Source organism: Jaculus jaculus, chromosome 4, assembly GCF_020740685.1.
Source record: "Jaculus jaculus isolate mJacJac1 chromosome 4, mJacJac1.mat.Y.cur, whole genome shotgun sequence".
Taxonomy (NCBI): domain Eukaryota; kingdom Metazoa; phylum Chordata; class Mammalia; order Rodentia; family Dipodidae; genus Jaculus; species Jaculus jaculus.
Genome location: NC_059105.1, coordinates 92,568,528 through 92,584,177, shown reverse-complemented (window position 1 = coordinate 92,584,177; position 15,650 = coordinate 92,568,528).

Below are 15,650 nucleotides of genomic sequence, written 5' to 3'. Positions count from 1 at the left end.
AGGCTAGAGGAACTTATGACAACTAAGCAAGCTCTACAGAAAATACTTGTAGGAATCCTTCATGGTGAAGAGAAAGCAAGCATACACATGAGAAAACAGGAAAAAATAAACCATACTCAAATAACAGTTAAAACAAACAAGTAAAGGGAAAACAGGAAGCACTACAAAACAAGAAGAATGGCAAGAATAAACACATACCTTTCAATAATAACTCTTAGTATCAATGGCCTCAATGCCCCAACCAAGAGACACAGGCTTGCAGACTGAATTAAAAGGCAGGATCCTGCTGTTTATTGCCTCCAGGAAACTCATCTCTCAATAAAAGATAGATACTGTCTTAGGGTGAAAGGATGGAAAATGGCATTTAAAGCAAATAGGCATAGCAAAAATTAGGGGTTGCTATCCTAATATCTGTCAGGATAACTTCAAACAAACATTAATGAGGAAAGATAAAGAACATCACTTTATACTGATTAAAGGAACACTCCAACAGGAGCACATTATAATCCTAAACTGTGGTGGTTTGAATGGATGGCCCCCAATATATTCAGTTTTTTATTGTTTGTAGTTTGTATCTGCAGTCACATGGCTGGAGGCAGTGTCACTGGGTGGATCTTAAGGTGTGGTGGTGGCTTTCAGATTTCAATCTAAAGATATGTGAAGTGTGCCTAGCTGGAGTTCCTGAAGTGTGCTGTGTGGCTTTTGACCTTTAGGCTTGTACTTCTCTCTCTCTGCTTGGTCCTGTGAAGGCAGGCCAGCTTCTTCTGCCATTTATGGAACTTCCCCTGGATCTGTAGGCTTCAATAAATATCCCTTCCTCCATAATTGTGCCTGGTCTGGAAGTTCATCTCAGTAAACCTGAAGCTGTCTGCTGCATAAGTGTATATTCACCTAACACGAGGGCTCCCAATTTCATCAAACAAACACTATTAGACTTAAGGTCACAATAACCCCAAACACAATTGTAGTGAGTGACTTAAATACCAAACTCTCATCAATTGTCAGGTCATTCTGGCAAAAAAATAAACAGAAAAACATCTAGATTAAATGATGTCATGGAACAAATGGACCTAACAGATATCTACTGAACATTCCATCAAAATTCTGCAGAATATGCATTTTTATCATCAGTACATGGAACACTCTCCAAAATAGATCAAATATTAGGACATAAAGCAAATCTTAACAAATATAGGAAAATGGAAACAATCCCTTGTACTCCATCTGACCACAGTGGGATTAAACTATAAATCTGCAAGAAAAAGGACAGAGCATACAGAAATTCATGGAGACTAAACAGTGCAAAATTGAATGATGAATGAGTCATTGAAGAAATAAAAAAGGTAATCAATAGATTCATAGAATCAAATGATCTAAGCAGTTACAAAAAGCCTCCCAACTAAAAAAAGTCCAGGATCAAATGGATTCACTGGTGAATCTTACCAGACTTTCATCAAAGAACTAGCACCACTGGTTCATAAACCTTTCCATAAAATAGAAAAGAAAGGAATACTACCAAACTCCTTCTATAAATGCAGAATCATCCTGATACCAAATCCAGACAAAGATAGAACAAAAAAAGAAAGAAAAGAAAATAACAGACCCATTTCCCTCATGAACATACATGCAAAAATTCTGAACAAAATATTGGCAACCAGAATACAAGAATATATCTATCAGAAAGATTATTCACACCAGCTAAGTTGGCTTTATCCCAGGGATGCAGGGATGGTTCAACATATGCAAATCGATAAATGTAATACACTGTATAAGTGGTCTGTAGGACAAAAATCACATGATCACCTCAATAGATGCAGAAAAGGCATTTGATAAAATCCAACATCCCTTCATGGCAAAAGTCCTACAGAAACTGGAAATAGAAGGAACATATCATAACATTTAAAAGCTATTTATGACAAACCTACAGCCAATATAATACTAAATGGGAAAAACTTTTCCACTAAATTCAGGAACAAGACAAAAGTATCCTCTTCCCCATTTTTATTTAATATAATACTAGAAGTCTTAGCTATACCAATAAGTCAAGAGACACTCATAAAAGGGATACAAATTGGAAAGGAAGATATCAAATTGTCAATATTTGCAGATGATATGATTCTATACATAAAGGACCCTAAAGACTCTACCAGCAAACTGTTAGAGCTGATGAACACTTTAAGCAATGTAGCAGGATACAAAACAAACACACAGAAATAAGTAGCTTTCATATATATTAACAACAAACATGAAACATGAGGAGAATGAAACTAGGAAATGCCTCTCATTCATAATTGCCTCAAAAAAAAAGTACCTTGGAATAAATTTAACCAAGGAATTAAAGGACATCTACAAGGAGAACTTTAAAACACTCAAGCGAGAAATTGCAGAAAACACTAGGAAATGGAAAGACATCCCATGTTCTTTGGTTGGAAGAATAAATACTGTGAAAACATCAATCTTACCAAAAGTAATCTACACATTTAATGTGATCCCTATTAAAATTCCAATGGCATTCTTCACAGAAATAGAAAAAAACAATCCTAAAATTCATTTGGAAGCACAAAAAAAACTTGAGTATCCAAAACAATTTTGAGCAACAAAATAAGGCTGGTAGTATCACCATACCTGATTTTAAGCTATATTAAAAGCCATAGCAACAAAAACAGAATGGTACTGGCACAATGACAGACACATAGATTAATGGAACAGATTAGAAGACCCAGATGTTAATCCAGGCAGCTACAGCCATCTGAGTTTTGACAAAAATGCTCAAAATGCTCATTGGAGAAAAGACAACCTCTTCAACAAGTGGTACTGGGAAAACCGGGTATCTGTAGGTAGAAGGATGAAATAGATCCTTGTCTTTCTCAATGCACAATAATCAAGTCCAAATGGGTCAAGGACCTTAATATCAGACCTGAAACTCTGAAACTGAAAATGTAGAGGAAACCTTTCAACATATTGGCATAGACAATGACTTTCTGAATATAACCCCAATTATTCAGGAAATAAAACCACTAACCAACCACTGGGATCTCATGAAATTACACAGCTTTGTACAGCAAAGGACACTGTGAATAGCACAAAGAGACAACCTACAGAATGGGAGAAAATCTTTGCCAGCTATATATCTGACAGAAAATTAATATCCAGAATATACAAAGATCTCAAAAACAGAACAATAAGAAATCAAATAACCCAATTAAAAATGGACTATGGCACTAAATAGAGAGATCTCAAAATAAGAAATACAGATGACATATAAACATCTAAAAAAGTGTTCTACATCCTTAGCCATCAGGGCAATGCAACTTAAAACTGCTTTGAGATTCCCTCTCACTCCTGTCAGAATGGCCATCATTAAGAAAACAAATGACAATAAACGTTGGCAAGGATACAGAAAAGGGGGAGCCCTTCTACACTGATGGTAGGAATGTAGTCTGGTACAGCCATTGTGGAAATCAGTGTGGTGGTTCTTGAGACAGCTAAAAATAGGTTTACCATATGATCCAGCAATAGCTCTCCTAAGCATATATCCTAATGACTCTTCTCATTTCCTTACAGATGCTTACAGAACCATGTTTGTTGCTGCTCTATTCACAATAGCTAGGAAATGGAACAGCCTAAATGTCCCTTCATAGATGAATGGATAATAAAGATGTGGTACAATTACACAATGGAGTTCTATTCAGTGGTAAAGAAAAATGAAATTATAAAATTTGCAGGGAAATGGATACATCTGGAAAGGATTATACTAAGTGAGGTAACCCAGGCCCAGAAAGCCAAACATCTCAGGTTCTCTCTTATATGTAGATCCTAGCTACAAATATTTAGACTTGTGTGTGAGCTAGAACCAAAAATTGTTAGAAGATAGCAGTAAGGTAGGAAAAGGCTATAATGGAGAAAGAGAGGGAAGAACTTAAGGGAATGGTATTGCATATATGTAAGTAGATGAACAGATTATAGAGAATGGAATGGCCTAAGCCAGGCCTGGGGAAGAGGCTGCATAAAAGAAGTGGGGGGGGGAAGGTCAATCAAAATTCAAGTTATTCTGAATAAGACATATGAAAGTCTAGGTTTTGGATAATGACACATCCAGAAGCCATAGATTGTTGCTAGAAAATTTTAAGTGCCAGGAATGGGATACCTTCCCATGCGTTGTTGGACAGGGAGGTCCCTGTTGCCTCCAAAACTTTACAGGCTATTGCTAAGACCCTTGGTTTCCCATGAGAAACACATGATAAGACCCTATTGCTGAAGACTTCACATGCCTGGATGGCAAGGTCACTGAGAAATCAAGCTGGGGCTGAGTTGAAAACCTCCTTCCCGTAGAGCAGTTGACTGAAAGCTGGAAAAAGCTGCAATACATGTAGCACTATGGGAGACAAAATTCATCAGTGGTGAAAACAGTGGACACTGGAAGCCTCATGTTTGGCCAGACATGCCAAATAACCAAATGGGTGCAATAGTGGCAAGTCATCTTTGGGAGAAACTAATGGCTCTCTAATTGGACTGGAGGCCTGCTCTATGGGAGGTAATACATGCCTGGTACTGAAAATGTAATCAAAAGCTTATGGCAGAGGAAGTCATGAACCTTAGGGGTATAAAGTCTGCTCTTGTCTGGCTAAATGCATATATTATGCTCACCAAACTGCCCTGTAAGCACTACACTTAATGTTCATATTCATATATTAATGCTATTCTCTATTTTGGTTAGAGAAGCTTCACTTTTCCAATGACAGTAACCACTGGGATGACCCAAAAGGCAACATAGTAGTGAGAAGAAGTGATGGAGGAGTGTCCAGCACTGAAACATCTCTATCACACTCTCCAAGGTTTAGGGTCCATTGTGGATGAGGTGGCAGAAAGAATGTAAGAGCCAAAAGAAGGATACCATTCCTTATAATGGAATAGCCCAGACAGAAATTGTCCTTGGTATCCATGACCTCGCAGTGCCTACCAATACCTTCACAAGACCCTCATGATGGGAGCAAAAGACAATGACATCAAAATAAAAGACTAATGGAGAGAGGGAGGAGATATGATGGAGAGTGGAGATGTGAAGGGGAAAGTGGGGGTGGGAAGGGAATTATCATGGTTTATTATCTATAAGTATAGAAGTTGTCAATAAAAATTTATACATAAAAAAATTATTTTTGGCTGAAGAGATGGGTTAGTAGTTAAGGCACTTACCTGCAATGCCTAACAACCAGAGTTCAATTTCCCAGTACCCCTATAAATCCAGATGCACAAAATGGTTCATGCATATGGAGTTAGTTTGCAGTGGCTACAGATTCTGGTGCATCCATTCCCCCTCCTCTCTCTCCTTGAAAATAAACAAATAAAATATTTTTAAAAATATAAGTTATCTTGTTAAGAGACAACCAAGGAATGCTTCAGTCTAAGCACCTTCTAGTAACATCCTTCTATAACTGAAGTCTTAACATTTTACTCAGTCCAAATTTTGTCACCATTGTCATCCTTTTAAGTGACTGATCTACTCCTGGATGCTTTGAATTACCAGTATTTTTTACTTCCTTAGTACCCATGGCTATTTTCTTCCCTGTCACTACAATGGTAATTCCTCAGCCAAATCATTACCAGGTAACTGCAAACCTTTGTTCATTCTTATTCTTTGTTGTTTACTTGCTTTGTTATCTGCCAAGAAAGCAATGAAACATGGCTGCTATCACTCTTTCTACAACAGCTTTCTGGACTTTTCTTCCTATCAAAATCAAATTTTCTTATTTTCCAGTGACTCTCACATGATCCCCATAACTTCCTGATTCTTCTTTGTCAAAAATCACTTACTTAAGACCTAAAATGAGCCTAACATGGCTCAGGGAAATTCTCAGAAAAGGGAAGAGGGGGCGGAAAGCCCCTTTGTTAGAGCCACAAGTTGGGACATTAGGCACAGAGACATTGCCTCTTCTTCATAACTGATGGAGGCCCCCACAATGCATGACCCACAATCCCCATGGGGATAACCAGCATCCCCAATGAGGAGGGTCCCTTCGGAAGGGGGGAAAGGGATGAGGGTAAGGATGGTACCAATATGTGCTATTTACATACCAAGTATGTTCATAACTAATAAAAAAAGTCACTTAACACATGCAACACTAAGAACTCAATCATCTGCCTGTCAACACCTGTGTGTTAAAGGAAATAGCACACAGCTGATTAGAACAGTGAGGAAACACAGTAGCTGTGAGCTGTGGCCTCGAATACACACCCAACCTTGACAATTCTACAGCAGTCCCTCTTTCTTTAATCTCAAGACTATTTCACATCTTTTTATGGATCTTTAGTCACTTGAAGTGGAAGACCTTGGTACCTATTTTGAAGAGATGTGGAGTACTCAGCTGGAATTACCATATCCTCTGAAATCCAGTGCTACAAACTCTGATGCTTCTCATTGCCCTTCTTCCTTTCTTCTACCTTTGTACAGAAAGAGGAGAAAAACAAGAAGGATGAAGACAAAGATGAAGAGTAAATATTTCTCACAAAGTTCAGTCTACCCCTCTCATGTTCTTAAGCTTCTCCTTCCTCACCTTAACAAGCATTCTGCCCATCCACCTTTTTTTTTCTTTTTTCTCCTAATTTTCATTTGTACCACTATGACACCATTCCTTTCAGTTTGTATATATAATTTATCACCTCTCATCTGAAAACATCATCTCTCATCTGAAAACAGAAACAAAATAACTCTCTTCCCCCACCTCTCTTTTTCAGTCAGGGTCTTGCTATGTAGTCCAGACTGACCTCCAATTTGAGAGCTTCCTGCATCAGCCTTCTTAGGGCTGGGATTGCTGGTGTGTGTCACCATTCTTGGAGTTATTAAAATTCTCTCTTGATTGGGCATTTCCCATGAGTCACTGCCTTACCTGATTTTTATAGCCAAACACTTCGAAAGATGTAATATTTATGATGCTTTGAATTTTCATTTGCCATTAGCACTTCAGACCTTTCAGCTGGGCTTCTGCTGAAACTACTGTTAAGGATATTCACTCCAAGATGCAACATCCAATGGCATCTTATGATATTTTTTTCTTTAATTCATTATTGGTCTCTGTATAATTCAGCAATATTATTTCCTTTTATAAAAAATAATTTATTTTTTATTAACAACTTCCATGATTGTAAACAACATCCCATGGTAATTCCCTTCCTCCTCCCACTTTCCCTTTTGAAACTCTACTCTCCATAATATCCCCACCCCCTCTCAATCAGTTTCTCTTTTATTTTGATGTCATCATCTTTTCCTCCTATTATGATGGTCTTGTGTAGGTTGTGTCAGACACTGTGGGGCCATGGATACCCAGGCCATTTTTTGTTTGGAGGAGCCCATTGTAAGGAGTCCTACCTTTCCTTTGGCTCTTACATTCTTTCTGCCAGCTCTTTCTTAATGGAACATGAGCCTTGGAAGGTGTGATAGAGATATTGCAGTGCTGAGCACTCCTCTGTCACTTCCTCCTAGCACCATGATGAGTTCTGAGTTATTCCAAGGTGACTGCCATCTGAAAAGAGAAGGTTCTCTACCAAAAATGGGACTAGCATTAATATATTGGTATGAGCATCAAGAGAAGTCCTTACTGGGCAGTTTAATGAGTATAGTATATACATTTAGCCATACAGCAGCAGATGCTACACCCATAACTCATAACTACCCCTGTTGTAGGATTTTAGTATCAGGGATGTATTCCCTCCCATGGAGCTGGCCTCCAGTCGAATTAGAGAGCAGTTGGTTTCCACCATGACAGACATGCCACTACTACACCTATTGGCTCATTTGGCCTGGCTGGCCAAATATAAGGCTTGCAATGTCCACTGTTGAGTATCTTCACTGGTGATTTCTCTCTCTCCCATTGAACTGCATGCAGAATGGTTTCTTCCAGCTTTCTGTCAGCTGGTCTACATGGAGGAGGTTATCAGCTCAATTCTATCAGGATTTTTCAGTGGCCTTACAGCCCAAGTATGTGGAGTCTTGAGCAATAGGGTCTTACCATCTATTTCTGGTGGGAAACCAAAGGCCTTGACAATGGCCTGTAATATTTTGGGGGTATCAGGGACCTCCCTGGCTAACAACTCACTGGAAGTCATCCCATCCCTGGCACTGAAAGTTTTCTAGTAAGAATCGATGGCTCCTGAGTGTTTCATTGTCCAAAAAAGTAGGTTTCCATATGATTTATTCATATCTTCTTAAATTTTGATTACCCCTTCTTCCTCTTTTCCTTTATTCAATCTCTTCCCCTGACCTCACTTAGGCCTTTTCACCCCCATTAATCTATTCTCCTACTTACATATATACAAACCCATTCTATTAAGTACCCCCTCCCTTCCTTTCTATTTCCTTTATATCTCCTTTCAAGCTTACTGGCCTCTGCTACTGAGATTATTTTTCCTACTTACACAGAAGTCCAATAATCTATAACTAGGATCCTCATATAAGAGTGAACATGTGACATTTGGTTTTCTAGGCCTGGGTTACCTCACTTAGTATCATTCTTTCCAGATCCATCCATTTTCCTGCAAATTTTATAACTTCATTTTTCCTTACCACTGAGTAGAATGCCATTGTGTAAATGTGCTATCTCTTCATTATCCACAAACCAGTTGAGGGACATCTAGGCTGCCTCCATTTCCATTGAGCAAGTATCTCTAAGTTAGTGAGATGAGTCCTTAGGATATATGCCTAGGAGTGCTATAGCTGGGTCATATTGTAGATCTATTTTTATTTGTCTTAGGAACCTCCACACTAATTTCTACAATGGCTGGACCAGTTTGCATTTCCACAAACAGTCTAGAAGGGTTCTTACCTTTTTTCTAAAAAAATGTCCATATGTGAAATGTCCTTCTCTTGGAGTCTGTTTGATCTTTCTGGACACCACTTCTTTATCCCCTTTCCTGACTCTTAAATTTTTAAAAAATATTTTATTTATTAGAGACAGAGAGAGAGAGAGAGAGAGGGGGGGGGGGAGGGAGAATGGGTGTGCCAGGGCCTCTAGCTACTGCAAACAAACTCTAGACTCATGAGCCAGTGTGTGCATGTGGCTTATGTGGGACCTGGAGAATCAAACCTGGGTCCTTAGGCTTCGCAGGCAAGTGCCTTAACTGCTAAGCCATCTCTCTACCCTTAAAAAAGTAGCTTAAAAATATTTTTATTAGACCTTAACATCAGACCTGAAACTCTGAAACTGCTAGAGGAAAAAGTAGGGGAAACCCTTCAACATATTGGTCTTGGCAAAGACTTTCTAAATACAACCCCAATTGCTCAGGCAATAAAACCACAGATTAATCACTGGGACCTCATGAAATTACAAAGATTTTGCACTGCAAAGGACACAGTGAAAAAAGCAAAGAGGCAACCTACAGAATGGGAAAAATATCTTCACCAGCTATATATCTGATAGAGGATTAATATCTAGGATATACAAAGAACTCAAAAAGTTAAATAATAAGGAATCAAACAAGGCAATCAAAAAATGGGCTATGGAGCTAAATAGAGAATTCTCAAAGGAAGAAATACGAATGGCATATAAGCATCTAAAAAAATGTTCTACGTCACTAGTCATCAGGGAAATGCAGATTAAAACTACATTGAGATTCCATCTCACTCCTGTCAGATTGGCCACCATCATGAAAACAAATGATCATAAATGTTGGCGGGGATGTGGAAAAAAAGGAACCCTTTTGCACTGCTGGTGGGAATGCAATCTGGTCCAGCCATTGTGGAAAACAGTGTGGAGGTTCCTAAAACAGCTAGAGATTGATCTACCATATGACCCAGCTATAGCACTCCTAGGCATATATCCAAAGGACTCATCTCATTTCCTTAGAAGTACATGCTCAACCATGTTTATTGCTGCTCAATTTATAATAGCTGGGAAATGGAAGCAGCCTAGATGTCCCTCAACAGATGAGTGGATAATGAAGATGTGGCACATTTATACAATGGAGTTCTACTCAGCGGTAAAGAAAAATGAAGTTATGAAATTTGCAGAAAAATGGATGGACCTGGAAAGGATTATACTAAGTGAGGTAACCCAGGCCCAGAAAGCCAAGCGCCACATGTTTTCTCCCATATGTGGATCCTAGCTACAGATGATTGGGCTTCTGCGTGACAATGAAAATACTCAGTAGCAGAGGCCAGTAAGTTAAAAAGGAGACATAAAGGGTAGAGAAAGGAAGGGAGGAGGATACTTAATAGGTTGATATTGTATATATGTAATTACAATGATTGTAATGGGGAGGTAATATGATGGAGAATGGAATTTTAAATGGGAAAGTGTGGGGGTGGGGAGGGAGGGAATTACCATGGGATATATTTTATAATCATGGAAAATGTTAATAAAAAATTTTAAAAATATATATTTTTATTTATTAGCAAGCAGAGAGGGAGAGGGAAAAAAGATATGGATAGAAAGAATGGGTACACTTAGGGTCTCAAGCCACTGCAGATGAACTCCACATACATGTGACACTTTGTGCATCTGGGTTTACATGGGTACTGGGAAATTGAACCCAGAGCATTAGGCCTTGCAGGCAAGCACCTTAACCAGTGAGACATCACTCCAACCTCCCTTTCCATGCTTTAAAAATATTTTATTTATTTATTTGAGAGAGAGAGAGAGAGAGAATATAGTATGCCTGGGCCTCTAGTCATTGCAAATGAACTCCAACTGTGCATTTGGATTTATGTTGGGGAATCAAGGCCTTGTAGGCAAGTGTCTTAACTGCTAATCCATCTCTCCAGTCCCCCTTTCCTGGCTTTTAGTTTTCTACTTGACTGACAAATTTCTTTCCTCTTCACTCCCTACTTAGAAACTCTCATTCATTTCATGTCTTTAATACCACTCATTTGCTGACACCCTCCAAGTTTATATCTTAGCATTGTATGTTCTTACAAACTATACTCATGTACTCCTTGCTTACCTTACCTGTCCATTCAAGAGTCTAAAAGGCAGACTAAAAAAATAACGTTTTCCTATTCTTTTAATCCCTGTGATAAAACATGCCTCTCCTGCTAACTCTTCTGTACCTCAGTAATGATATTACCACCACTTAATTACTCCAGAAAAAAATAGGAGGTATCTACTCTGTTAGTCAATCGTGTTGGTTTCACTTCCAAAAATATCTTAAACCTGCTTACTTCTTTCCATATTAGTTCATAGTGCTATCGACTATTGCTGACTTACTGCAATACTCTTCTAATTAGTGATTATTGTCTTTTTAAATCATTTTTCAAAACTTTTTATTGACAACCTCCTTGCATATTGATAATACTATGATCCCGCTAACATCCCCTTTCTTCTTCCCAAATTCCCCCTCCATTGAATCCCTTTCTCTTTCCAAGAAGTCTCTCTTCTATTTAGATGTCACCATTTTTCCCCCTCCTCTTATGCAGGACTTGTGTAGGTAGCATTAGCCACTATGAAGTTATGAGTACCATAGATACTTTGTGCCTGGAAGACAGTATTGAGATAAGCACTTTACCCTCTTAGCCATTTCCTTAGCCCTCTGTAAAATAGTATTGCAAAGCACTCCTCCCCTTCCTTTGGCTTTTAAGTTCTTTCCACCACCTCTTAAGCAATGGCTCCTGAGCCTTAGCGTATGTGATAGAGATGGCCCACTTAGTGCTGAGTACTCACTGTCTTGTCTTCTCACCACTTTGATGAGTTTTGAATCTCCATAGCAGTCACCACCATCAGAAAAGAAAAGTTTCTCTAACCAAAAGTGAGAGTAGCATTAATGTATGATCACAAACATAGGTATTTAGTTGGTAGTTTGGTGGGCACAATATATCCATTTAACCAGAAAATAGCAGTAGTTCCCTGCCTCCTAGGGTTTATGTGCCTTTGTTGATCTCTTGCAGACTTTTTCTCCACATAACTGACAGTGATCTCATATAAATGAGACTATCTAACTCAAATTCCTAAAACCTTTCAATTTCCCAGTGTGGTGGTTCATATCTGTAATCCTAGCTCTTGAAAGGCTGAGGCAGAAGGGTTACCATGAGTTTAAGGCTAACCTCCCCCTTTTAAATGTTTGTGTGTGTGTGTGTGTGTGTGTGTGTGTGTGTGTGTTTATTTGTATTGAGTTTAAGGCCAACCTAGTATACAGAGTGAAAGCCTATAGTAAAACAAAACCAAATCAAGCCCTCCAATGGCTTTATGTTTCAGCTCGAATAAAATCTAAGGCCTTACTTTAGTCTATAACATCGTGTATTGTCTGGGTCCTGACTTTCTCTCTCTTTACTCATACCACTCTCTCAACTTGCCATGAACACCTTTGTTCACATTTCAAACACACCCTAGGCTTTGTACATATCATTCCTTCTTCACTAGCTTCTTTCTGGTCTTACAGGATGTATCACTCTAAGTAGTTTTCAGTGTTGTATTCTATTCCACCACTAGTGTTTGTTTTTTTCTGAGCATTCTCTTTGGTTTTTATAACCAATTTTTCTCATTTGGCAATTGCTTGTTTACGAGCTGTTTTTGTGTGTTCTTCATAATCCTACATGCTGGACAAGGGTAGAGGCTACATTTTTCATTTTATTCATCAATTGTGCATCCAATGCCTAGTACTAATCCTATATCTAATAATTAGCTGATGAGTAAGTGAATATATTACAGGTACAAGTGGACAGTTATATAAAAATGACTGACCCTATGTAGCCTCACTTTATGGAAAACTCCAGAACTGGAATAACAAAGGTTTATGTAAGATTTTTATCTTTTGTTAAAAAGCATCTAAGCAGGGTATTAAAGGAAGGACTGGGTATGTAAGCCTATTACCAAGTCTTATGCCTCTAAAATGTTTTTTGTGGTAGATTACAATATTGTAAAATGCAGCACAATTGGATTAGTAAAAACACACAAAAATAACAAACATGAACTCAATTATTTTACTATAGTTTCAACAGGCTTGGCATTGTTTTGTCAACTTTCTACAAACTTTTCTAAACAGTTCTTGTCACTGTCCCTTCTTGTCTCATTGGAGAGTTTGGGATCCGCATTGTTTGAGAAGTGCACTTTGAGTAGGGGGAGTATTAATTACATCACCCTTCCATTTGGGATTGACTCTTATCTCAAAGCTTACATTATTATTTGTTGTGACGAATCAATCAACCTTCTAAAGGGTATTCAGCATCCTCTTCCATGGGCACCAAAAGTAAGTGGCACTATCTTTACCACTTATTGTACAAATGAACACCTTATCCACTTCTTAACTCCATCCCCATATATGTATCTTGCTGTTGATGGGAAAGGGCAATAGTGCTGCTCCTCAAAGACATGGGCAGTAGGGGCCCTGCCAATTTTCCATTCTTAGTTATCACTGTGGTTATAAGTTGAGAAGGGCTTGAGGCAGTTGTCATAAATATTTAGGAGGATGAGGAAAAAGTATTTTCTTACGTTTGCTATCTTTTTATCTCCTTCTTGATTTTTTTCCTTGACCCATTCACCAATTAGTAGTGTATTGTTTATTTTCCATGCTTTTGTGTATGCTCTGTAGCTTTACTTGCTATTGATTTGTAGTTTAATCCCATTTGATCAGATAGAGTGCAAGGAATTATTTCAATTTTCCCGTATTTGTTAAGATTTGCTTTGTGTCCTAATAGATGGTCTATTTTAGAGAATGTTCCATGTGCTGCTGAAGAGAATGTGTATTCTGCAGCATTTGGATGAAATGTTCTGTAGATATCTGTTAGGTCCATTTGTTCTATGACATCATTTAATCCAGATGCATCTGCTTATTTTTTTGCCAGGATGACCTGTCAATTGATGAAAGTGGGGTGTTGAAGTCACCCACTACAACTGTGTTTGGTGTTATCTGTGACCTTAGTTCTAATAGTGTTTGTTTGATGACATTGGGAGCCCCCATGTTAGGTGTATATATATTTACGATTGTAATGTCCTCCTGTTGGAGTGTTCTTTTAATCAATAGAAGTGACCTTCCCTATCTTTCCTCACTAATGTTGGTCTGAAGTCTATCCTGTCAGATATTAGGATAGGAAACCCTAATTTTTTCCTATGCCTGTTTACTTTAAATACCATTTTCCATCCTTTCACTGTAAGACACTGTCTATCTTTTATTGAGCTGAGTTTCCTAGAAGCAACAAACAGCAGGATCCTGCCTTTTAATCCAGTCTGCAAGCCTGTGTTTCTTGGTTGGGACATTGAAGCCACTGACATTGTTATTATTGAAAGGTGTGTATTTATTTTTGCCCTTTTTCTTTTCTTTTTTTAAAAAATTTTTCAAGGTAGTGTCTCACTCTAGCTCAGGCTGACCTGGAATTCACTATGTAGTCTCAGGGTAGCCTTGAACTCATGGTGATCCTCTTCCTCTGACTCCTGAGTGCTGGGATTAAAGGCGTGTGCTAACACACCTGGCTTATTTTTGCCATTTTTGTTGTTTTGTAGTTCTTCTGGTTTCACCTTTGCTGTCTTGTATTAACTAATATTTTGAGTATGGTTTGTTTTTTTTTTCCAGGTTCCTTATGTGTGCACCTTTTTTTCTCTTCAACATAAAGGATCCTTTCAAGTAATTTCTGTAGAGCTGGCTTGGTCTTCGTATATTCCTTTAGCCTCCTTTTGTTGTAAGTTTACTATTTTTGTTTCCCACACAGTGACTAGGTTTTGAGGGGGAAAGAAGTGAAGTCAAATGTTTCTTCTGGGCCATTACAGAGAAAGGAACTGGTTGTCTCTAGTGGGGCTAGTATATCTTCTCCCCCTTTTAAAAGTGTGTGTGGGTATGTTTAGGTGTATGTATGTATGGAGATCTGGGGATAATTCTCAGGGTTTGTCTTCTCCTTCCACCTTCTTGTTTTGCTGCTACATGTGTCAGTGTAGCTGCGCCAAGGCTTCCACAATCTCCTGACTTCACGTTCCATTCCTATGGATGCACCACTTTGTGTCCTGCTCTATGTAAGTGCTGGGGAATTAACTCCTGCTGGCAGGCTTGCAAGTAAGACACCTTTAACCACTGAGCTGTCGCTCTGGCTTCTAGTATAGCCTTTTATCAAAGTGCTGGATATTTCCACCACAGCTACTTTAGCCTAACTCTTCTTCCTTTATTAATCTAAAATACTGTCTTGATGTGTTGTCTCTCCTTCATTTCCACATCCATGTTCGACTTAGTATGTGTCTTGTTGGCTCTTGTATTACAGTGGCATGCTGGCCAAAGGGAGGAATGAACAGCAGCAACATCATTTAGACATAGGGAGTTTTCTCCTCACCTTGGCCATGTGAGAGGAAGGATACTCACTGAGTATGTGTTGATCATGACTTGCCTACCCTTGGCTTACCAATTTATCAAGTTTATTTTCTGTGCATTGCACCTTAGATCTAGGTACATAAACTTGTTGGTGGTCCATGCCTTTAATATTAACACTGGGGAGGCTGAGGTAGGGCAACTACGAGTCAAAAATCTGTCAGAAAGAAAGAAAAGCCATTACTTGTGTGTACTTCAGTAATACCCATGTTATCTGGACATAGGTACAATTTTTTTTATAATAGTTAGAAAGCAGCAGATGTACTTCCAAATCTTCCACTGACAGAGAACTTAGCATTCTATGCAACACAAAGATTTTTCAGTTATTTTCCTAAAGATGAAGATATTTGACATGTCTTGCTTCTGTACGACTATAGGTG